Consider the following 25,307-nt stretch of genomic DNA (forward strand, 5'->3'; position numbering starts at 1 on the left):
TTGCTGAGCTACTTTCCTAGCTTTCACTCAAACAGTAAGATTCAAAATTAAGACTAGAAGTGAAAGCCTATTGGGTTTTTGCCGTCCAATGAGGTTAACCCCCCGGCACAGATTAAGGCAACCTGGGGTCCTACACACACACATGGACCTGCATACACATGCACACGCCTGCATGAACTCATGGCCTGTGGCTCTGCCCACACAGCCACCTTCCCATTTTACACTCACAAAGATGATGAGAGGGTTCATCTCCCTCCCTTTCTGGAGAAGGAGGAGCAGATGGGGTCTCCTAACATTTACCCACTGCAGCCAGGTTGTACTTGCTTGATTGGGCAGGTGAAGGCAGCTGCACTCTCCTCCTGTCATATAGGGTTCTGTGTGAGTGGAGATGATGGGTACCCCAGAACAGCGGGCTCAGAAATATCACCCCAAGAGCATTCCCTCTTTCTGGGCTATTACTTCAGGCTGTCTGTGGCCTCAGACCTGGGTCACCATTTCAAGCTTTTCTCTTCAACCACAAGGGTTAGAAACTCACATTTTGTTTGTTAAGTGAAAGTTGAATCTCTGAGAGAAATACACAGCACCAGGGGGTCGGGGGGGGGGAGGGGGCTCCAGCAAGCTCCTTAACTTGGCCCAAATAGTCTATCTCCTCTCCCCTTATTGGGTGGGTTACATGCTGCTCCCAACTGGCAACAGGGCTGGGGGAATAAAAGAGGCTAAGTACCTTTTCCCTAACACATAGCAGCTGGCAGGAAGGAGAGGCAGAGTTCCCCACCCCCACACTGCAGGGACAAAAAGTGTTCTCCCTGATTGTTCTGTGGACCAGGGAGAACAGGGGAGACTGAACTAATCCCAGCTCTGATGACTGTTGGAGGACTTAACGCAATAAAAGAATATTTAACAGACATTTTCTTTTCCTAATATCCTCCTACTGCTCCTTAGCGGTATCCTCTTTTATTATGTTAAGTGCTCTCCCTTGTTGGTGTTTATGCTATTCAAATATTTCTAGACTATTATCAGGTTTCTCTTTAGTTATCATTTAGCCAGGCTCTACACCTTTAACTCTCTTCATCATGCCTTCTAAATCAGTCACTCCAACCTGTTAATCATTTCTATGAACTCATCAAAATCCTGGTAAGGAGGTTGTCAGATGCCATGTGATACAAGGTTTCTGCTCATTCAGTCTAGAGCTGAATAGGATTCTATTGTTATTGTAGCACACTCAAACTCATTTCTAATTTACTGTGAGTGGCTGTCCAAGTCCTTTTTGGCATTACTGCTTTTTTGATGCATCTCCCACTCACAGAATATCTGCATCTCAGATCATCCCCCTACCCTCCGATATACTTCAACTTAATTAATCTTTCTACAGTACTGTCAAGATGGAAAACACTATATAAAGTATTCTTATTTGTAACATGAAGAATGTTCCATTAACCTTATCATATGACTTTAACCTATACTGACCTTGACTAAAGACAGCTGATTCCTTAAAAAAATTTTGAATTGGATAATTTGATAGGAAATGTTTCTTTATAAATATCTGTGCAAAAGGAATGGAGTATGCAATGCATGTGTTATGCAAACAAAATAAAAATGGAAATGATTCCATTGTCTATTATATATTCATTTAGCAGTAAGAGAAAGTTTAGGGTATTGCACAGTTGTGTGAGTAAGTGAGAAAGAAAACAGAAATTTAAGCACACAAAGTAATCACTGAAGTCAATGGGATTATTCAGATGCCTAAAGTTAAGCATTTGTTTTGCTGGATCAGGACCACAGTATTCAGCTCCTTGAATGATCAACTCATCATTTGCAAAACAGGCATTCCAGCTAAATCTCTTAGGCTATCTCTACACTAGACTAAGAAAGTCGACTGCAGATACACAAGTCTAGCTCTGCCAATTGTGTAGCTAAAAAATTGATGCATCTGCCCTTGACTAACTTGGCTGTCCGTACTGGAAAAGGTTGACAGGCGAGTTTCTCCCATTGACTTCCCTTACTCCTCATGTCTCACAAGGAGTACAGGGGTTGACTGTGACCCCAGAGAGGTCGATTTCACACATCCATACTAGACTCACAAAATCGAACCCCTGTATTAGCATAGATGTAGCCTTAGACTCCAAGCTTTAAACAATCTGGGTTTTAATTCTTGCAATTTTTCTTCAAAATGAGGCGTATGGGCCTTCTCTTTCCAATTATATTTCCTTCAATAAGCCAAGCAAGGATGGACAATGCAAAGAAAATCTAGCTTTCCATTCATCTTCTAATGCTCTGTTCTCTTTGTAATATTTCAGAAGAGTAGCACAGTACACAATATTCTTACACATTGCTTACTTTTTGTAGTACAGGGTGCATCTCAAGCTGCCAGGCACAGGGAACAAATGGTAATTATTTATTGTTCTACATCTTGTGAAGGCCGATCTTGTATCTGCCTCTTGAAAAGCCATGTAACTGTCTCTTGTGTAGTATTTTGCAATATGTAGAAGTGGTCTCTTGTGTATAGATACCTGAACAGAGTGTGCACAATACAATTTACACATTTCAATTTTTCCCTTCTGTGGCTAGTGGTCAATACATTTGTCATGTTTTCAAAACTGCATTGCAACACTCTTCCAGGTGAACTCAGCCAGCAGACTGCTTATTTTGGAAATTATTTAGGCAGAACATCCCACAGCCAATGCATGTGTCATATTGCCATAGGATCAAAAAAAGGTGTTTGCCTACCTTATAAAAATGCAAAATAGCGCTCGAAAGTCATATAAAATGTCTAGACTCTATCTAAATAGCAGCCAAAGCCACTGCTGCTGCTAGTTACTGACTTACCGTGAGGAGAAAGTGTTGTATTTTGATTATTAATATCATTTATGTAGCACTGTCTGTGTGCACAATACAGTGTTAAGACATATTCTCAGCCCCTGAGGACTCACAGTCTAAAGTCCTAGTCATGCAACTATATTCATGTGGACAGGCCCTTAACCTCCCTGACTTCAGTGGAGCTTTGCAGGGGTCAGACGGCTTGTGCTATATTGCTGGACTGGTGCCTTGGAGAGATACATCTAAAGGCAACATTTAGGGGTAAGATTAAAAAAAAGACACCTCTACAAACGTGTTTTACAGACTGATCTGGGAGAAGGAGAGTAAACTTATAGCTTGACCCCAGGAGCTTCTGAAAGACCTCAGATTCACACTGAGTGTAATGGATGCTGTGAGTGGTTTGAACTTTGCTCAATCAGAACCCAGGCAAACATGAAGGTCTGTTCCATAGAATGAAAGAAGGTAAGTGAGAGCAGGAGACCACATGAGCAGAAAGGGGAAAGGAATGGAGAAAAGCAAATGGATGAGAAGGATCCAATGCTTTCTTTTATCACCAGTTCAGCTTTTCCCTTCTCTCTCATTCTGTCCCACTCCTGCAGCAGCCTCACAATTTGAATCGTCTCTATTTTGCCCTGACAAATTTTCCTCCTTTGTGTGAGTAGTTCAGTTATTTCTTTCTCTGTCTACTTTCTTCCTTTCCTCCTTTTAGAAAAAAAAAATCTTTAACCTTCTCACCTCCCAGGTGTTTACAAGGACATACACTCCACTGCACATACACAGTACCTGTATCTACAGCTTTTCTGACTACCTCTAAAGTACATCACATAAGTAGTTAACGAAAACTAGGTCACTGAGGGGAAACACCCTTCCTTTATTGACACAACTGTTGTGTGTTAATGTAGAGTATTACATGGCATTAAACTCAGGCATTTTGTCAAAGAATGACTTCAGCATCTGTTTATAGTAAGAACATAGATACTAGAATCTGCCTTTGAAAAAAAAGCTACATTCTTATGGGTAGCCAAACAAAACCATAGACCACTTTCAGCAAAACCATAATTCATAGCCAAATATAATACCACAGATGATAAGCCGTCACCACAGTTGGTCTGTACTAGATTTCTATAAAAGAGACAATTCAAAAGATCCAGGGCAAATTTTCTAATAAACTCCCAGCCATTGCAACAAAGCAATAATATATGCAAGACAGACAAAGGTATCTGTATTGATTTTATTTTGTTAAATCAGAATACAATCTGAATGAGAAGCTGCTTGCTTTTTTTCACCTCAATCAAGAAGAAACAAGTGCACAAAAATGACAAATTTCAGCAAACCAAGACGGTGAGACTAACTCCAACTGGACATGTAAAGGAAATGCCCATGTGTGCTCAATGTGCCATCACCTCAAATTGCTAAGCAAGGTAAAGATGTAATAATAATTTGCTGCTCAGTAGATCTCTTCAGTATGCTCTCTTTGGAATTAATACAAAGTGAAACATCCATTTGTGAAGGAGGAAAGACTAAAGAGGTTCCAAAGGTAGTTGCATAATTAGATGCCAAAATACCCAGGTGACATATAGGAAAAAAAAAAGATCACTGAGCTTTGCCTGTTGCGAGAAACAGGCAGTAGTAGAAGCAGCATTGTCTTAAGTGTGAAAAAGAATAAATGCTTTTCTCCTAAACAGCAGCGTTTGCAAATGACTCTCTGTTCATTTTAAAAGAAATGGTTACATAGGATCCAAGCACAAGCTGTCAAAAGTTAATTGCTGATGTCTTTATGGACAAATGCCAGTGATCAGCTAATGACAGCTACTGCAAAAGTTTGGAAGCCCCTAAAAACAGTAGCCACGGTTTGGCTTCTGTTAGATTACATCATATTGTGCTGTAGAACTAAAAGCAGCTGGAATCTGCCAAAAGGAAAATTGTTATTTGTCAGTACTTAAGAAGGGACCTTACGTATATGTGGAAAAGGCAAGTCTAGCACCGTCATACCAAGGAACTACATGCTATGCTGTACATTTACTGTATGTTGTCATGAAGTATCAGCACACCTAGGATAGTAGGGCAAAGTATAGCTTTTAAAATACGTGGGGCTTGACAGAGAAAGAGGCTTCAACTTTGAATTTAAGGGCCCCTAAGATGCCACCCATATATCAAATACAGGATGGACCTCTCTGGTCCAGCACCATCAGGACCTGACTAGTCACAAAGGAAGGAATTTGCCTCCCTTCTGAGCCTGCCACCCCCTTCTCTACAGCTTGCTCTGATTCCGCACTCGCTGGCCTCCCTGCCCCTGCCTCCATACTTCCAGCTTTGGTGGCCCCCTTACCACCAAGTTAGCTGGGCTGCCAGTCCTTGCCCTGGCCCCGGTCTCTGACCTTGCTGGGCTGCCACCAACCCTGGATGCTGGCTGGGCTGCTGGACACTGGCTCTGCAGACACAAGCTCCTCTGTCACCAAGACTCCCAGCCAATCACTAGCCTCTCAGCCCAGGACTCTCTGGTCCAGGAAAAACTGTGGTTCAATGTTACTGGACCAGAATCCCAGTTTTTGGGAGGTGCAACCTGTAGTTCAGATCTGAATGATATATGTACACCCAGGCATAACGGCAGGCACTCAGATAAGATTGCAGAAGGGGCTGGTTTCAAAAATCAGGCTCTGACAGTTCAATTTTTCAAAGTTTGATGTGGGATATTTTGAAGACAAAAACTCTGCAGTTGTGATCACAGATATCTCAATATGCACAGCAGGCAGAAGTACATATTCATACATGTAAATGCAAGTAATCATGCATACTTATTTATAATATAATCTGTAAACCCTATGAAATGTTGACTTTAATGCTAAAGAAGAGATTTTCAAAAACAGCTAAGAGACTTAGTAGCACATGTCCCACTAAAAGTCACTGAAACTTGTGCTCCTAAATCTCCTAGATTTCTTTTTTTTTCTTTGAAAATGTCTACCCAAGTGTTATGCTGTAAAAAAAGGAGGGGGAGGAAATCAGTGTTTAACTCTACGCTCTCATAGACAGAATGGTTGAAATTCATCCACAGTCTTCAGGGTCTTAAAGTCAAATTAAATTGTAGTTCTTTTCACTGACATAACCTAAAAAAAGAAGTTGAAAGCCAGGGTAACTGGCCCCATCTTTATATTTAAAAAGAAAGTACAAAAAAAAATAAAGATCCTCACTCCTGTCTATAATGCTTGGTTTGAGGGAGGCAAGTGAATTTATCTTTAGCTTTCAAAAAAGCCCTCTCCGATACTTTTACAGATCATTAGGTGACAGCAAAGTGAAGATGTAGCAGAAGCAGTATCTTCCTGAAGGCAAGAGGTGAGAACTACTTCGTTGAGCAGCAGCCCAAAGGGGGATTAAGGGAAGATAAGAGAAAACCTACAAGTCAAAGTCTAACAAGACTCCAAACCCTTCAAGACAGACTGTATGGTAGGAACAACTGCACCTCCTGAAAAGATCTGTGGGATCTTTGTGATGCTAACTCCTGTTTGTTTCTAGCCCTTACTTATGTGAGCAGTCCTATTGCTTTGTTTTTAAACAGGACCAAGATTAACTATTTACTCATTCCAAAGCCATTAAAAAAAACTAAATGCCAGTTCATTTTTTATTTTGGGTGTAAGTCCTGAGGAGATAAGTGCAGCCAACTGAAGGTAACAAGTCACATATTCCAATGATGTCATTCAGATACCAAAACAGAGATCTGATTTATTATTTTTTTTTAATTTACTTGCATGAATTTGGGACTTGGGCATGTGAACTGCTAACAGCACTGGTCTGAGTCTGAGACAGATATATAGTGCATATGCCCACGTCACTTTTGCATACACATTGACTAATCGATTCATATGTCTCACAAACACAAAGCAGTTTCAACCACTCCAAATGCCAATGTTAGAGCTAGTGCCTCACTTGAAAATGACCAAGCTAAAGGCTATATAAAATTACGTGATGAGGTTTTGTGATATGGCTGAATGATCATAAGGAATTCCACATCATCAATTTAATTTTCACTCAGGATATAATCGAGGTTTGGAACTGGGATTACAGTTTTGTGAGGCTAGCAGAGAAACCTACTTCTCCCTGCTGATACTCAGAGGTTACCAGAAGCACAATGAGCATATAGAATAGTAAAATTACTTTATTTTTATTGCACCGAAATTCCTTACAAATGATCAATTTCTCCCACCATCATTTTAAAGAACAATTTGCTCCTGGTCAAAAATTTTGCATGACAAATTTTGGCAGAGAATAAAATTTTTATAGTCCAGTATTAAATTTTTGGAAAGTGGCTTCTATGTACTAACATACCCTGAACTATTCCAATGGTAGCAAGTGACCCCATAACAAATTATGTAAAGTTCAGTTTAATCATCATAGAACATGCTGAAATACTTTGTAAATTGACACAGCTCACTAATATTTTACATGAAAGAAAAAAAAATAAAGATCTCAACAAACTCCCCTCCCTTAAATTTATTTTTTTTTCCCCCACAAGGCAAAGTAAGGAAAACACAGACAAAAATTCTTTGTAATTAACAGGACTGTAGTTTTACAGCCAGACAAGAGCCAAAAAGTGAAAAGTTAACAAATCATTATACAACCTACAATGCACTCTATGAGAGCTGAAGCAATCTGCAAAATAGCTTAAGATACATGAACATGAGGTCAACTATTTTCAGTAGATAATTGCGTTTATAAGCATCTTTACCTCATGGATAAAGCCTGAACTATAAGACAGGAACATTCTGACAGTTTCCAAACAACTATGTTTGTCTTCAATGTTGTTTAAACAAATATAGAAAGTAAAGCCACTAATCATATTTATGATCTAAGCAACCTTAAGTAAAACCCTTCGGCTTGCCATTTATTCTGTCTTTTCCTACTATTTCCACTTTTCTGCAAGTCATCATAGTTTCCAAAACAGCAATGCTGTTTATAGTATATGGATTGGGGAAAAATAAGATGTTTTCTACAACTAAAATTAGGTGTTTCTTTTTCAAATCTATCATGGCCCTGATGCAGCAAAGCACATTAAAATGTGAGCAGTCTCATGGAATGCCAAGCACTTAAATGTTCTGCTGAATCAGGACCTAAAAACCTGAAGGGGAAGAAGAGAATAATTATTTGTTCACACACAGAATAGTCTCAGTGTACTAGAATGATTTTCCAATTAAGTTTCTTACGGCACAGCTGAACTTAGAACTCTAATTTCCACACTAGAAAAGTCGCTCAGTATCTAGTGTTATGAATTGAATTTGGCAGGTGAAACCATTTTATTAATATCAAGTCAAACAAAAGTTTCATTTTGCATTTCCATACAATCAGAGGTTCAGCTGCATTGTTCTCAAGCAGCATGATCCAGCATGCACAGTGACAAACTGACTGTGATGAAAACTAAAACTCTGCTGTTCGGGCAAATTACTCTGTGCTAAAACCGCATTAGGGAGTGACTATTTTAAAAATGAAATTTATACAAATTGCAAGTCAGTGATTGATACAATGTATTTCTAATAAACTAGTCAAGTGTCCATAAGGATCACAATATCACTGAACATCTATGTATCCCAAGACTTTCGTTTGGTGAGTAAATCTATTCATGGTTATTGGCCACACTTGTCACATATTTTACAGTAACTCAGTCAGATCAACACAAAGGGCCAACGCTTGGCAATGTGCCCAAAAAGCCAACACAGCTGCATGTAACTGGATACCAAAGTGAGGTAAGGCTAGCGCAAGGGAAATTCTACTGCCACAGTGTAGAGGTCCAGTCATTGTGGTGGCTAAATACACTCCATTATGTGTGAATGGATGCGTGTGTATGTGTTAAATTGTATCTTTCTGTAGAAACTATGTGCTCATGTCTACTAATTTTCACCTTGCCATGGATGGCAGCTTACAGTTCATCTGCCATCTGTATGAACTATGTCATCCGTTCCTTAAACTGCACGCCTTAGGCATAATGCACATTCCATCACGTTACTGGGTTTATTTACTGGTGCACACGTGCCTCCGACGAGTTGGGCATTCACATCATGCACCCGGCTGTGTGAAGATGTATCGTTGCTTATAACCCACAACTCTCTCTCACTGCCCAGCTGGGCTCTTGCACCCTGTGCTTACACAGAATCCCTTACTGAGTTTCAGCCAGTTTCACCCACTGAAGCTATAGAGTTTCTCTGGAAGGTTTGGATTAAAACCTACAATTTTGATTCATGATCCCTATTTGGCTCCCAAAAGACTAATAAAGCAATACTGAGTCCATTACAATTCATTTTAGCTAATCATAGAATCATAGAACACTAGGACTGGAAGGGACCTTGAGAGGCCATCAAGTCCAGCCCCCTGCCCTCACGGCAGGACCATGTACTGTCTAAACCATCCCTGATAGACATCTATCTAACCTGTTCTTAAATATCTCCAGCAATGGAGATTCCACAACCTCTCTTGGCAATGTATTCCACTGTTTGACCGCCCTGACAGTTAGGAACTTTTTCCTAATGTCCAACCTAAACCTCCCTTACTGCAGTTTAAGTCCATTGCCTCTTGTTCTATCCTCAGAGGCAAGGAAGAACAAGTTTTCTCCCTCTTCCTTATGACACCCTTTTAGATACCTGAAAACCGTTATCATGTCACCCCTCGATCTCCTCTTTTCCAAGCTAAACAAGCCCAATTCTTTCAGCCTTTATTCACAGGTCACATTCTCTAGACCTTTAATCATTCCTGTTGCTCTTTTCTGGACCCTCTCTAATTTATCCACATCTTTCTTGAACTGTGATGCCCAGAACTGGACACAATACTCCAGCTGAGGCCTAACCAGCACAGAGTAGAGCAGAAGAATGACTTCTTGTGTCTTGTTCACAACACATCTGTTAATGCATCCCAGAATCATGTTTGCTTATTTTGCAACAGCATCACACTGTTGACTCATATTTAGCTTGTGGTCCACTATAACCCCTAGATCCCTTTCTGCTGTAGTCATACCTAGACAGTCTCTCCCCATTCTGTATGTGTCACACTGATTGTTCCTTCCCAAGTGGAGCACTTTGCATTTGTCCTTATTAAACTTCATCCTGTTTACCTCAGTCCATTTCTCCAATTTATCCAGATCTTTTTGAATTTTGACCCTGTCTTCCAAAGCAGTTGCAACCCCTCCCAGCTTGGTATCATCTGCAAACTTAATAAGCTTTCTATGCCAATATCTAAATCGTTGATGAAGATATTGAACAGAACTGGTTGTATGCACCCACCTTATAGCTGCCTCATCTAAGTTGTATCTGCCTAGTTTATTGATAAGAATATCATGCGAGACCATATCAAACGCTTTACTAAAGTCTAGGTATACCACATCCACCACTTCTCCCCTATCCACAAGGCTTGTTATCCTATCAAAGGAAGCTATCAGATTGGTTTGACATGATTTGTTCTTTACAAATCCACGCTGGCTGTTCCCTATCACCTTACCACCTTCCAAGTGCTTGCAGATGATTTCTTTAATTACCTGCTCCATTATCTTTCCTGGCACAGAAGTTAAGCTGACTGGCCTGTAGTTTCATGGGTTATTCTTATTCCCCTTTTTATAGATGGACACTGTATTTGCCCTTTTCCAGTCTTCTGGAATTTCTCCTGTCTCCCATGATTTTCCAAAAATGATAGCTAAAGGCTCAGATACCTCCTCCTAATACCACCTTGAAAGCTGCCAGCATCTCTCCAACTTGTATTTCTGAGGCTCTTTGTCATGCATTCATCTCTCGATACAGGACATTATGATCTAGAAAGAATTGTGTTATCTGCAAGACAACTCTCTTGTCCCTTTCCAGCTTCATGTTGAAGACATAGGGCCTTCTCCAACAAAGCACTTAAGCATATGCTTAACTTTAAGCACACAATGGCTGTGTCTACACTTGCATTCCCCTTTCAAAAGAGGCATGCAAATGAGGAAAAATGGAAAATGCAAATGAGGTGCAGATTACATATCTGGCACCTCATTTGCATACTCTTCTTTCGAAAGAAAGAAAGCAGTGTAAGGTGGGCTCTTTCGGAAGTAAACCCCATCTTTGAAAGAACCCTTCTTCCTATTTTGTTTCAGGAAGAAAGGTTCTATTGAAGATGGGGTTTATTTTCGAAAGAACCCCATCTTACAGTGCTTTCTTTCTTTTGAAAGAAGCTCTTCAGAAAGAAGAGTAAAGAAAATGAGGTGCCAGATATGTAAATCAGTGCCTCATTTGCATTTTTGATTTCCTCCATTTTCATGCCTCTTTCAAAAGAGGAATGCAAGTGTAGACGCAGCCAAACAGTTCTATTAAAAAAAAGGGTCATTAAAATTTAAGACGGAGATGTGTTTCAGTAGATTTAGCTTTACACTGCAGAAAGAACTTCTGCTCACATTGCACTATAATTTCTGCTCACATTGCCGCAGATGGGGGCTGTGTAAAGGGGGGTGGGCAGTTGCCCTGGAGAACTTTGATTTAATTTGCCTCTGGAGCCCTGCAGAATGTTGCCTGTGAGGTACTGAAGGCTGGCAGGGAAAGGCTAGCCCCTAGCCTCGCCCCTTCTACCTAAGGGCCTGCCCAGACTCCAAACTGCTCTGGGCCCAGCAAAGTCTGTTGTCAGCCCTAGCTCTCCCCAGTTCTCCTACTCCCTTTCCCCACCTGCAGTGTGGAAGTTCCCTGCCCTGCTGTGCTGAAATGGGACTCAATTTAATTGGTTTAATGGAGGGATCCCTCCTGCCAGCTGTTAAGCCAGTTCAACTGAGTTCCATATAAGTGTGGCAGAGCAGGGACTGAGAGCTGGAGGAATGAACAGCAGCAGGAGCCACAAATGTTTCCTTGAAGAGCCATATGCATCCCAGAGCCACCCAGCCAGTAACCAATAGAAAATCTAATGGCGACCCATGTTTGGGTCCCGACACATAAGTTGGAAATCCCTGTGTTAGACACTGTGTACCTTCCTGAGACTGTCAGAAGAAGAGACTCTCCACAGGATTAGCAAACAATAATGAGAGAAGAGAGCTTGTTATTTTTTTTTGTGCTTGCAGACAGAACAAAATAGTGAATATTAGGAACAGAGGACAGGATGTGCAGAAAGACGGTGCAGCATTAGGAGCATAGTTGATTAGAGGCTCCTGCCTGAGCTGTGAACATGTAAAAGTGCATTTTCAGCTGATGGCACATGACTGCAGCAAAATACAATATGCTAGAGTCAGAAGAAGGCCATCAGCTGTTTTTTCCCCCCACAGAGCACAGAACACAGAGACACTTACCTTAAGGAGGGGACACAGAGACTAGATGCACATCTATCAGTCACTCCCGTAGTGCATTTGTATTATGATTTGTATGCTGCTCTTTTACAAATGTCTAAGACTAACAGTCATATCATGGGCTGAGAATAGCCCCCAGTTTTCTTTCAAATCAGTTAATCATACTGAAACTTCATTTCACATTCTTCTGCCACTGGAATAGATGTGAAGAAATGTGTCTATGGGAGCTTGAACAAAACTATATTTAATGATGATTAGCTGACTTGATGCAGAATACAATAGCTATGTCTACACCAGAGAGTTTTGTCAACACAACTCAGACTGTTCACACTAAAAATGCATTCTGTGGACAATAACTTGACAGAACGTGGCCCTTTTGTCAATTGCCTTCTGCCTCTCCCCCGTGAGGCAGAATGCCTTTTCAGCACAATCTGTTGACAAAAAAAAGCTGTGTGGATGCTCCGGGGAGCCCTCTGTAGACAGACAGGGCTTCTGGGTCACTGGGCAGCCTTACCTGCTGTGCTTCCAGTTGGCCATTCTGTCGAGAGAGCAGCTGCAACAGGGCAGCTCTCTGTCGACAGGGCAGATCACCTTTTCAATCCATTTTGCAGCCTGGCCACAATCTGTGGCCAGTTTTGTCAGAAGATATCTTCCAACAGTAACTTCTGTTGACAGATCACTGTAGTGTAGACATAGCCAATTTGTTTAGGGCTACACTAACTGCAAGGTTACATTTAGCATTGCATCTGCTAACTCAGCTCTTCACTATAGCATAGTCCCACTTTGAGGACAAGAGTAACAACAACAGACTGTGGAAATTTTCAAGATGGGAAATTCAGGACACAACTGCAATGAACTATATGAGAAGCTGTGCCTTAGCCTATGCTGAAAATTTATTTTAAGGTATGATTTATCTGCCATAATTCAGAAGACGCTTCAACCTTCTACCTCTCATTCAACAGTCACAGACTAATCTGGTTTGTGAAAGTGACAGAAAGTTTCCAAACGTCATTTTATTATCTTATTTGATGAAGAAATATTTCCCAAACTTTACTAAAACTATATCATATAAATGTATTCAATAAGCCCTGGGTGAACATTCTGTTCTCTATCACAAGGGTGATTTCAGATTGGGTAAAATAATATAGCGTTAAATAATTGTGTCAAACAACTTGTAAATTCCAGTTGAATAACAAGTCTGCACATGTGTGTAGCTGTTAAGCAGCCTAATTACAAAAATAAAAATCAACCAACCAACCAACCAACAATAAGGCCAATATTTGAAACAGAACCTTCCCAACTAACTTCAGACAAAAAACACTCCACTTTTTTCCAGGGGCTGTATGTGGATCAAAATTAAGCACTATGGACTCAAAAAATGAAAGGATTAAATTTACAGCCTTTTTCATGGCCTCACAGTTAATCAGGAAATAACAGTGAACTGAGTCTTTTATGCTTACCCTCATCTGAGCTAATATATATTATTGTGAAAAGGGGGATATTATTGAGCAGAGAGAGACTGATTAATACTAGATATGCTGGGGCAGTCTTCATTCAATACATACATTAAATTTGCCATGGACACCAAATTACACTAGACCAGCTGTACACACCACATCAATGAAAACTCTTTCCAGCACAGCCATACATTTTATAGATGATTTACTCTGACAGTGAAAGAACCCTGGCAGTTGATTTTTTATATTCTGATGAACAAAGTCTAATGTTTTTCACAGGGGCAATTTATATTATTTTTATATTCCTTCAGTGGCATCAACATTTTATTTTAGTAGCCAATCTTACACATAAGGGTACTGGAACAATTTTTGTATTGAGGGTGCTGAAAATAGAAACCATATATTTATTTGTTCTTACTATTTTAAGATGGGGGTAGGAGAGGGGGTACAGCACCAGCAGCCCTCATTCCAAAAAAAGCACTCTGCTCTTTCACGTTTTCCAGTTCCTTCTCTAGTGCTAGCCCCTAAATTCATCATTATTGTCAATATTTTGGCTGCATGATTCAGTTCCGTCCCAGCTTTCCAAGTAATAAACAGTCTTCCTAGCTATCATGCAAATGAGCAAATGAAACTATTGACATGAGGTGGCCTTATGTAGTTCCATTCACTAGCTTGTTCTGTCTTCGGTCTCAAAATGTTAACCAGCAGTGTTCACAATATACAAAAGAGTATATACAGAGTACAAAAGGACATCCATTATCTTCAATTACCTCTTATTTCAAATGCTTGACTTTTACAGTTTTTATTGTGCAAATTTTAAGTTAAGCCAGTAAAAATAAATATCGTATAGTACACTGTCTTCTTCCTTATCTTTATCCTTTTCAAGTTGTGATCTTTTCCTGTCTGTTCTCATCTTAATTTATATCCCAGGCTTGCAACCCCTCCCAACTGTGACGTTTACTAAAATGAGCAATCTCATTGACAGTTAAATCTAAATGTAACCCAGATGGAATTAGATGGACATGTTTCTTAGAGATTACAGTATTCAGTATCAGTACAGTACTGCACCGTGAGAGCTGATATTGAAGAGACAGTTCATAATTTATGAATTAATTCTATAGAGTCTTACCCTGAAAAACATCTCTCACTATTATTACATAAATCTAAAGTCCTTGGACAGAGTTATATTCGCACTACTTTATTATTGTATTCCAACACTTTAAAATGTAGATTTTGGACCGAGACTTACAGGATATAATTTTTTTTCTATTACTGAATCCTTATGTTTTAGAAGCTCCCGTATTTGCCAGAACTGAACAATGAAGAATATTCTTTGCAGAGTTGTAGTAAAGAAACCTGACAACACTTTTTCTATGAAATTAGCAAACATTTAAAATCTGTAGAGGTCAGATTTTCAAAAGAGTGCTGTATTATGTTTTCTTGTTTTTAGATTTTCAAACCAAACAAACAAACAATCCACTCTCAGTTCATAGTTAGGCCTTGAAGTGGCCAGACTGCTTCACAGCCAAGCTGCTGAGATCTGCTGAGAATCTGGCCACTTAGTTAGGTGCCTAAATCAGACCTGAGTTTTTCTAAAAATGGGATACCACACTAAGGATTTATAATAATCTGCCCCTGGCTTTTCACTGCATATCAGAAGATTATATTAGCTATGTCTCCCCCATTAAAATCAGTACTCTATGCACTACATTGAAAATTAATGCCAGAATGAACACACACTTATTTTAAAAAGGAGAAAAGACAATGTATGACCACAGGAATTTATAATAGTTGGGGGTGGGGGAAAGGAATACTACTGAGTCTCCTGTACAAAATGCCTTTTCTTTCATTTGATGAACCAGGATTGTACCATAGAGAATCTAACAGAAACTACCTATGCAGTGACCAAATATGTTTAATACCCACTATAACTTAACTATATACTCACACTGTATCACATATAATTCTAACTCGATGAGTCCCTAGATTCTATAGAGCAGGGGTGGGCAATAAGTGGCCCACAGGCAGTATGCAGCTCACAGGGTTAGCCCCTGGTGGGCCACCAGAGGATTTGTGTACCTGTGAGTCAACAGGTATGGCTGCTTGCAGCTCCCACTTGGGGTTCACCATTCCTGGACAATGACAGCTGCAGGAAGTGGTATCCCGGTCCACAGGTCACTTATTGCCCATTCCCCCAACCGCAGACCATAAATAGGTAAACAACGTTTCCTTTTATTTATTAGTTTGTAAGAAAACTAAGCAAACAAATCACATAGGAAAAACTTTAAGGAAATATAAAGACAAGGAAACAATTATCTGTTGGACAAGTATGAAAAAGGACCTTTCTCCTGAAAGGAAGTTTTCTCTGAAAATACTTTGTGTTACACATTTTCTAATTTGTTATTTTAAATGTTAACAGGAATGTTTTTGAGGGAGGGACTATAAATGTATAGGCTCAGAATCCTTAAGTTCCTCTTTTTTACTGCAGCAAAATTCCAGTCTTTGGCAAATACCTCACAAATGTACTTGTCAATGCCCTTCATTTTAGGCATTGCTCATTTTACACGCAAAGACAAGTGAGTTAAACGCAAATTATTTACATCAGCAATTCAGAATCAAGAAGGAGAGGTTAGAGAGAGTTATAATAACCCCCTGACTCTGACAACATGAAGAATGTTTACATGAATAACATTTTTGTGCCCATCATTTTGAGCCTTTGTCACATATTGCATCCAATATTTGGCTTTGGCAGGCTAAAAAACATTCACAGCAGTGCAGCATGAGCCTTAACCGTCTCTTAAGGCAGTGGAGCTAATGGACTACTTGGACCATTCCTTTATACTCAGATTTTTTATGAAAAAATATAGACATATGTATTAGTATTCAGGGTTAAACTTCCAGGACTTTCAGGTTTCTATAACCCACTCAAACTCCCACTTGGACCCGGAGACACACTTCCCCCCTCAAATTAAAGATGGAATTATCTACAAATTTCAAACCGTGCCCTGAAATCTAGTGTTGATGTATGCACAGCTTTGCAGATAGCAAGACAGGCTAAATCCACATGAATTCACAGATATCAATTCAGATTGTTCAAGGGATTCACAGAGTGAAGACATGAAATATTAACAATGATCTGTAGGGCAACGATCAAGGAAATAAAGTAGTCCAAGAGAAAGAGAGTGAGAATAAAGAGTGGCATCTGCTCTATTAACATATAGTAGATTTACCTGGTGTTGTTCAAGTTTTTAACTCAATTTTTGTTTTTCTTCATTGCTTTGCGGTGGGGCTGGGGATGAGGGGTTTAGTATGCAAGCTGCCCTAGGAAGAGAGGACTGCCCCAGCCATCTCTCGCCACAGGTGAGAAGCACCTCTCCTTGGCCATTGCAGCTTCACGGGGCATAGCTGGGAGAAAGGTGCAGGTCCCCCTGTCCACTCTACCCTCACTTCCTGGTGAAGGAGAACGGCCAGCAATCTTTTCGTACAAATCTGGGAGCAGGGAGCTGCAGCCCCTCACCTTCACTAAAGAGCACCTGGGAGGAGGAAGGCTTGGGAGGCTGGGACAGTACCAAAGGGAGATTGCCCCCAACCAACCCCTTTCAGCTGCCTGTTTTCTGAAAAGCAATCCCATTCCAGTCACGCCCCATTTTTCTGGCACAACCAACCTCCACCTTGCTTTAAGTTCTGATAAGGGGAAGCTGTATACTGATTTTGGTAGCCCTAGCTCTTACCATGCAGGAGGACTTCTTGAAGAGTCAGAAAGGCAGAAAGATGCACATACAGACTCAGTGACAAACATTCTCAAATATATGGTAGATGTAGTACTATGAAGATATTTTATCTTCTTTTCTGCTTGTACATTGCCATGAATACTGGTGCAACTCTATTAAGATAAATAAATGTGAGAACATTGTGAAAGTATGAAAAACACCAGTTTTATCTAATCCCCCAGGCAATCTCTGATGGCATCCTCCATCTTCTCTATTGATAAATTGTTTTAAATTATCTTCACGAAGATGTATTTATGTTGACTTCACTGTTGCCACAGAGATTAGCACTAGCTAAGGATCAAGCCAAATCAGCACGTACGGACTAAATAAAGTCAGATATCTCCTAATTCCACGGTTTCAACAAAAGATGTTTTGTATTATCCAAATGGTATAGATAGATAAAATGACAGGAAGTTAAACTCTACACAGATAATACTACTGCATAATATCACTTACATGGCTTCTTTCAGAGAATCCTGTATCACGTTACATGATAGCTTTCTTTGACAGGATTACAAGCCTTGTGGATAAGAGGGAAGCAGTCGCTGCAGTATATGTAGACTTTAGTAAGCCATTTGGTACAGTCTTGCACAATCTTCTCTTTAAAAACCAGGGAAATGCGACCTAGATGGAGCTACTATAAGGCACAGGGCCATCCCTACCAATACAAAACTATGCAACTGTGTGGGACCTCAGGGCATTTGGGAGCACCATGCAGCTGGACAGGAGGGACAGCATTCAAAGCACTTAGGTAAAAGCTGGGAAGGGAGGGAATCTGAATGTACTGGCTGAGGATGGGTCTCTGGGAAGGGGTGAAGTGGGGACTGAGGAACATCCAACCCATCACTTAGAGTCTCTCTCCCCTGTCCTTGTCAGTCTCTAGGGAGAGAGTCCAGCAGCCAGGCAGCACACTGCAGTCTTCTACACCTGCAGGAAGTTTTATCAACTGGCCCTAGTGCCTGTCCGTTTCAAGTCAGGGGCTGCATGGTTCATGCACTGGGCTGGGGCTGCTGCAGAGCAAGACGTGCAGAGACTTGCCCTCCATGGGCCCCAGTGAAGCCCAGTCCCATAATTCCTCCCCCACCACTGAGAAGCAGCCACCTTGTAGGGGGCAAGGATTCCCAACTCCTCGTGAAGGTGGAGGGGCTGTCTGATCAGCTCTGGTCCTGGTGCTTTGGCTGGCTGGCTGACAAGCAGTATGCTCCAAGTGCTAACTTGGAAATCACATCCAGACTGTCCCTCCTCAATACCTCCATCCCTGTCCACCCATCACCCCGTTCTCCTGACCTCCCTCTCCCTGCCTCCCCTGCACCCACTGTCCCCGTTCCTTTTCCTCCTCAACCTTCTTGCTATCCCATACCAGTCTTCCTTCAACCTCCCCACAACCCTCCTGTTCCTGTTCTCTCTCACTGTTTCCCCTTCCTGTCCCTCACTCACTGATTGCCCTGCCCTGCCCTGCCCCCACACTGTCATCCTCCTGTCTCCCTACCCCCATGTACTACTTCCCTGCCCCCACTGTCTTCTTCCGCTGTAACCCTTCATCCCTGCACTGTCTCCATTACCCCTCACCCCTCATCCTCTTCACTGACCTGTTCCCATCCTTTCTCACTGCCTCCCCGCCTCCATAATGCCTCCTGTTCCCCTACTGCCTCAATACCTCCTGCTACACCTTCTCCCCCACTCACTGCATGGGGCAGGAGGAGCAGCTGCAGCCCTACAATGCCCATCCCCAAGATGCCGCCCTTCACTGTGGTACTGGCAGTGGTGCCCAGTATTGTGACGTGACCTAATGGATCGCTGCTGCTTTTGGAACACTGCAATCTAAGACGTGGATTTTGGTGTCCTATGGTTTTCCTCCGATCTCCTCTCCTACAATAGCTGGACCAGCTGATCAGGAACGAGCCAAGCACGAAAACAGTTTACAGCAATGCCACTGATCAACCTTCAGCTTGAATAAATTGTTAGGAATAGAACATGATGATCAGATCAGAGCTATTTTTTTTTTTTATCGTGGATTATTTTCTCTTCTTTATATTTTTTCAACCTTTTGTTTTGCACTGGGTTCAAAATGGACCATTTTTTGGAGGAGTGGTGGGGGAATCCTGGTGGTTTTAGCTATGTTAAACAAAATCACGAGAGATTGTCATTGAACAGCTTTGTTTGCCAAAAATGCTTGCTAACAATACTGAAGCCAATATCAATGTTTTAAAAAAAAAAACCAAAACCTTACCCAAAAATAAAAAAAAATAAAGTTGACAGTTATTTGTGACAAGTTTGATATGGGGAGAGGGAGAGAGCCAGTTTCATCAGATGAACAAAAAATGTTGATAGGCTTTCCTATAACACTGTTACCACTAAATAGAATGCTCTGACAACTGCCATATGTTTATCACAATACGAGTGTATTGAGTGATTATATGTTGTACTAAGAGTCCCTTGTTTTTTCAGTGAGTCAGTATAGTTTTTGCCAGTCCAGAGTTTGGACGGCCAATGGCTTATGTTTTCACAGTGTTTTGTCCAACTTTTATAAAGTAAATACATGGTTACTAAGAGTTAACTGGGTGCAATTGATCTTTTTACAGTATAAGGTTGATATAGAGGTATAATTAACATTGACTGACACCCACTACACAAGAGCAACTAATGACAGTGGAAGAATCTACAGAACCTCCTGAAACATGGTGACAGTTTTGATTTAAAGGGACTTGAACTGTATGAAGAATAGAATACATTGTCATCAATGTTGCCACATGCAAAGCCGATGATGGATATTGTACAGTTCATTCATACCACCAAACCTGCTGACATATATCCTAAATGTATACACTGCCACTCACATTCTACTAACATTTCCTGTAACAGTAGCATCAGGAGAATGGAATTTCTCAAAATGAAAGCTCTTTACATCCTATCTTCATTCTTCAGTGAGTCAGGAATGCTTGACTGGTCTGGTTATTCTTACAGTCGAACAAGACATCACTTTATCTTTGTCATATGATGACATTAATATTGATTTTGCAGCCAAAGAGCTAGAATGATTGTTTTTAATTAAAAACAAATTACTGTTTCAATGCCTCTTCACAGTAATTTCCAATAAAATGTTATGTTGACAGATTTAAAATATACTATTTCAATGACTCTGCCAGTAAATCAGAATTTTTCTATAGCTCCTCTTTACTCCAACCTTAGTCCATCATCATTATAATGTCCTTAATTTGTTTAAATGGGTTTTAAGAAAGTGAATGTGGCAAGTTTTCGAATATTGTAAGCTCATGTTTGTTTTGCTATGAGCACGTTGAGCATTGGGCACCCGTTTAATAGTACTGCACAGTGCACCAAAAATCCGAAGGATGCCCCGATAAGATTGCTGCATAACTGGTTAGATAACCATTACCACAGAGAAGTTATCAAGGGTTCACAGTCATGCACAAAGGTCATAACAAGTGGTGTTCGGCAGGGATCAGTTCTGGGCCCAGTTCTGCTCAATATCTTCATCAATGATTTAAATAATGGCACAGAGAGGGCCCTGATAAAGTTTGCAGAACATTTGAAGTTGTGAGGGGTTACAAGTACTTTGCATAATAGGATTAAAATTCAAAATGATCTGGACAAACTGGAGAAATGGTCTGAGGTAAATTGAATTTCATCCTGTAAGGACAAGTGCAAAGGAGGAAGGAACAATCAGTTGTACCCATACAAAATGGGAAATGACTGCTAGGAAGGAGTAGTGGGGAAAGGGATATAGGGCTCATACTGGACCACAAGCTAAATGAGTCAACTGTGACACTGTTACAAAAAAGCAAACATCGTTCTGGGATGCATTAGCAGGAGTGTTGCAAGGAAGAGACAAGAAGTAATGCTTCCACTCTACCTTGTTCTACTAGGTGTCATCTGGAGGACTCTGTCCAGTTCTGGGCACCACATTTCAGGGGAGATATGGACAAATTGGAGAAAGTCCAGAGAAGAGCAACAAAAATGATTAAAGTTTAAGAAAACGTGACCTATGAGGAAAGATAGAAAGAATTAGGTTTGTTTAGTCTGAAAAAGAGAAGTCTGTGAGGGGACATGATAACAGCTTTCAAGTGCCTAAAATGTTGTCGCAAGGAGGAAGGAGAAAAACTGTTCTCCATAACCTCAGATGATTGTACAAGCAATGGGCTTTAACTGCAGCAGGAGAGTGTGATGTTGCACTCCATATTCTTTACGGAAATATGCTTATGAAAAGGAATAGGACAAACTGACTATGTCTTAGGCAAAATACTCCTTGTAACATATCATTAGAGAAGTTGAACACTTGAGCCTCCTTAATGGGCAGCCCTGGGAAACAGGGTGTGTCGGATTAAAGAATTGTTCAAACCATAGAGGGCAGAAGTGGAATGAGGGTGGGGCACTTGACTGGTGCCACATTCTTGGGGACATGTGACTCTGCGACCTCACTGCTCCCAAGCACCACACCCTATTGCTATGGGGGGAGGGGAAGCCCTTGGAGCAGCATGTCACTGCACTGCTGTTCCCCTAGCTTGAAGTAAAGGAGAGTTGCAGTGTGTAGAAGCACTTCCTCTTTCCCCAGCCAGGGTCCATACCACAGGTATTCCTGAATCAGGAATACCCCAAATATGGGTCCTAGTGTAATCCACTAAATATGTATATCCTATTCATGCTCATGTACCGTTCTTGTATCTGAAGTTAGAAATAGGAACAAATACATTTATTAATCTAGACATGCTACTTGAGGGTCTAGATCTGGGGTGGGCAATAAGCATTCTGCAGTCCAGACATGCTTTGCCTGGGTTAGCCCCAGTGGGCTGCCAGACATCTGTTTGGCTGCAAGCCCACAGGTATGGCTGCTCACGGCTCCTGTTGGCCATCGTTAACCGTTCTTGGCCAGTGGGAGCTGCAGGAACTGGAGGCCAAGTCTTCACCATTTTCTGCAGCTCCCATTGACCAGGAACTATGAACTACAGCCAATGGGAGCTATGACCATCAATACCTGCAGATGCACACATCAGCAAAGCATCTGGCAGCCCACTAGCAGCAAACCCTGGTGAACTGTGTCCAGCATTTAGGCTGCTTAATGCCCACTCCTGGTCTACATGATGCTTGGTCCTGCTGTGAGGGCAGGGGACAGAACTTGATGACCTCCTGAGGTTCCTTACAATTTTATGATTCTATGAATTTTCATATGTCATATTAATCACACCAAAGGAAAGAACCTCTTCAGATTCTCTAGCCAGTACGACCACAATCCAAAACCAGGAGAAAATCTATAGATCAGAATAGGCTGTATAGCCCCTTACGATTCCCCACACACTCATTTAGCTCAATGGGATGGTTTATGTATATAATGTTAGACAGGTACTTATGCTGGAGAGCTTGAGCCATAAAAAGTTGGGGCCAATTCTTCACATGTAGAATAGAACCGAATAGAAAACTTTTAATTTTCTGTAGCAAAACATGTATTTTTGTGTCCTCTCAAGTAGTTAAAAAAGGCACAGATCTAAGACTAAGAGGGTTTTACACACACAAGCAGATCTGCGATAACAGTCTCAAACCCTCTCAGCTGGCTACACAACAAAATTTATTAACTTTTGTCTGTGTGGTGGCCTCTCATGCTCCTGGGCCACAGACCTGCACAATGGAGACCACTCTAGTTACAGCACTTGGGCTTTTATTAGGTGTGAAAGTCTCATCACCTGCTATTTAGAGTTGATCACAGTAACCCCCTCTGGTTAGCCAAGTACCAGGGACCAAAATCTTCCATGCCCTGGATCCTCCCCTTACTCTGTCTACCATTCCTGCTCTCTCCTTTCTACACTCTACCATCTGCCTTATATAACCTCTCTGCTGCAGGTGCACACAGCTGCCAGCCATGAGGCCTGGGTTTCCTCAACCAGCTCCCATTACTTCTTAGGAACTGGCTGCTGTGACAGAGTTCTGGCTCAGGATCTCTGGCCAGTAGTCTGTCACAGCTGACATGCATCTGATGAAGTAGGTATTTGCCCACAAAAGCTTATGCTCTGATAAATTTGTTCGTCTATAAAGTGCCACAGGACTTCTTGTTGTTGTCACAGTTGATTTTTCCAAACCTAGACCATCTCAATAGATGGTCACGAAACCAAATTTACCATCATAGTCACACTGTCTGGTACACTTCTTGGCAGCCTTAATAGACAAAAATCTCAGAATTGAATATGTCAGTACACAGTGGGACAGATGGTATAAGACTGCAGTGCTGATGCCCATGGTGTTTGTGTTTTATGGTAAAGCAGAGGATCTCAGTCTCTTGGGGTATCCAGATGGATCCTTTCTCACTTTCTGGGTTGATGAGCGCTCCCAGATTCCTGGACAAACTAAATGTGGTTTACAGATGAAATGATCAGGATATGCATCTGATTAATTTTTGCCCTACACCTTCCGTAGTCGTTTATAGCAATGGTTAGTGCATGCAGAGAGATGCATTCTGATTTGGCTGTTTTATTCCAGTTTGTACTGGTGTACATGACTACATAAAGCACAGGGCAGTACTAAATTATGTTGTAGGCAGTTTAACAAAAGCCATAAATAATGAGAACATTGTTGGAAATGTTTAATCTTGTTCTTGTGCATAATTTTAGCCTAGTCTCTGCTTCTTGTCTTCACTGGAATTCATTTCATTTTTGCTAAAATCAGTTCTATGGTGTGATAGGTTTATAACTTAGCTGAGGGCCTTTACTGAAAATGTGGATGGATGTCACAGGCTAGTAATAGTTCAGATTTTACACACACACACACACACACACACACACACACACGTAATGAATATTAATAAAGTGCATTTCATAACAAATGGAGAATTGGAACTTCAGTTAACACCTTGCATATTCTAAAGATTTAGCCTGCAAAAGCCTTAGTGACACATCCACATCTACTTTTCTTTCATCTGTTCTTATTCATTTCATCCCCATCAACCCTGCTAGCAGGGGTCCAAGTGTCATCAGAAAAAGTGATTAAAAATAGCCAAATGAAATGTCAGAAATCTGACTAAATGTTCTTTATTCTCGCATTAATTCTTGTTCACCAGCATTTATTGTTGTTCAATTAAATTTATGGTAAGATTTTAGTGAATCTAAATTTAATCTTGAAATGCAAAGACTTCATCTGGTCTGACTGATCAGTTTTATTTCTTTGGCATAGAAACAAAACAAAACAAAACCAGTCTTGAATTTGACTGCAGCTTTCCCCTTCATGCTGCTTTGAAATAGGAAGACGAGTTTTTCCCTGTGTGGGCTAGATCTGCATTTGGAACATGACTCACAGAAAGAACCATGATATGATTTAAGATTATGGTAACTTGCACCCTGAGGGAATGGGGTGGGGTGGGATGAACTTATCTAGACTCACTGTTAATACCAAGGAGAATGACTTTAGAATAAACATACTGCTTGTCAGTGCATGTCTGTTGAGAGGTCTTTTTCTCATGATATTATGTTTGTATCATGACATTGTCAGCCAGATGAACTGACAAAAGTAACTGTGTTTTCATTTTAAACTCTGCATTTGCTGAAACAGCATCAAAAATAGTAACTCTCTTTCAAGGTGTGAAGATAACCCCCTAGTTTGGGGGGCTCTCTTTTTATGTTTGATTCCTAATTAAGGAAAATAAAGGATGCTCTAGTGAGGCGAGATTGTCCTGTCTCCTGTTGGTCTCTTTTTTTGCTCCAGTGGTAAGCCACAATGACTCATACAGATTTCATGCCAACATTTGGGGAGCAGAAGGCCACACAGTCTTAGTCATCTTTTCAGACAAGGTGTGTGATCCGTCTCTGCAGTGCTCTAAACTTAATCATCAGATGGTTTTAGAAATGGAAGAGGAACATAAAAAACAATTATCCACATGTTCTAGAGGGATAGAGATAGCAAGAGATTGCACTGAAGCCACAGGAGAAGGCATACAGTAGGCAGCTTTTTATAGGTACATTGGTTGTAATGACTGCTGATATCTAAGATTAGCTGACA

The 25,307-nt window shown here is 40.9% G+C and overlaps 1 protein-coding gene across 3 annotated transcripts in view; it reads right to left on the minus strand.

The window, feature by feature from the left end:
- Positions 1–25,307, minus strand: part of XRCC4 (X-ray repair cross complementing 4) — a 267,010-nt gene that overhangs the window by 31,517 nt on the left and 210,186 nt on the right. The window contains exon 8 of one of the 3 annotated variants that reach the window (XR_012645755.1): positions 21,184–21,313. The exons of the other annotated variants lie outside the window; for them this stretch is intronic. The gene's annotated coding sequence lies outside the window, so the exon portion shown is untranslated. The remainder of the gene's footprint in view (positions 1–21,183; positions 21,314–25,307) is intronic. 3 annotated transcript variants of the gene reach the window in all.

Source organism: Carettochelys insculpta, chromosome 5 (assembly GCF_033958435.1).
Source record: "Carettochelys insculpta isolate YL-2023 chromosome 5, ASM3395843v1, whole genome shotgun sequence".
In the NCBI taxonomy this organism is placed as follows: Eukaryota; Metazoa; Chordata; order Testudines; family Carettochelyidae; genus Carettochelys; species Carettochelys insculpta.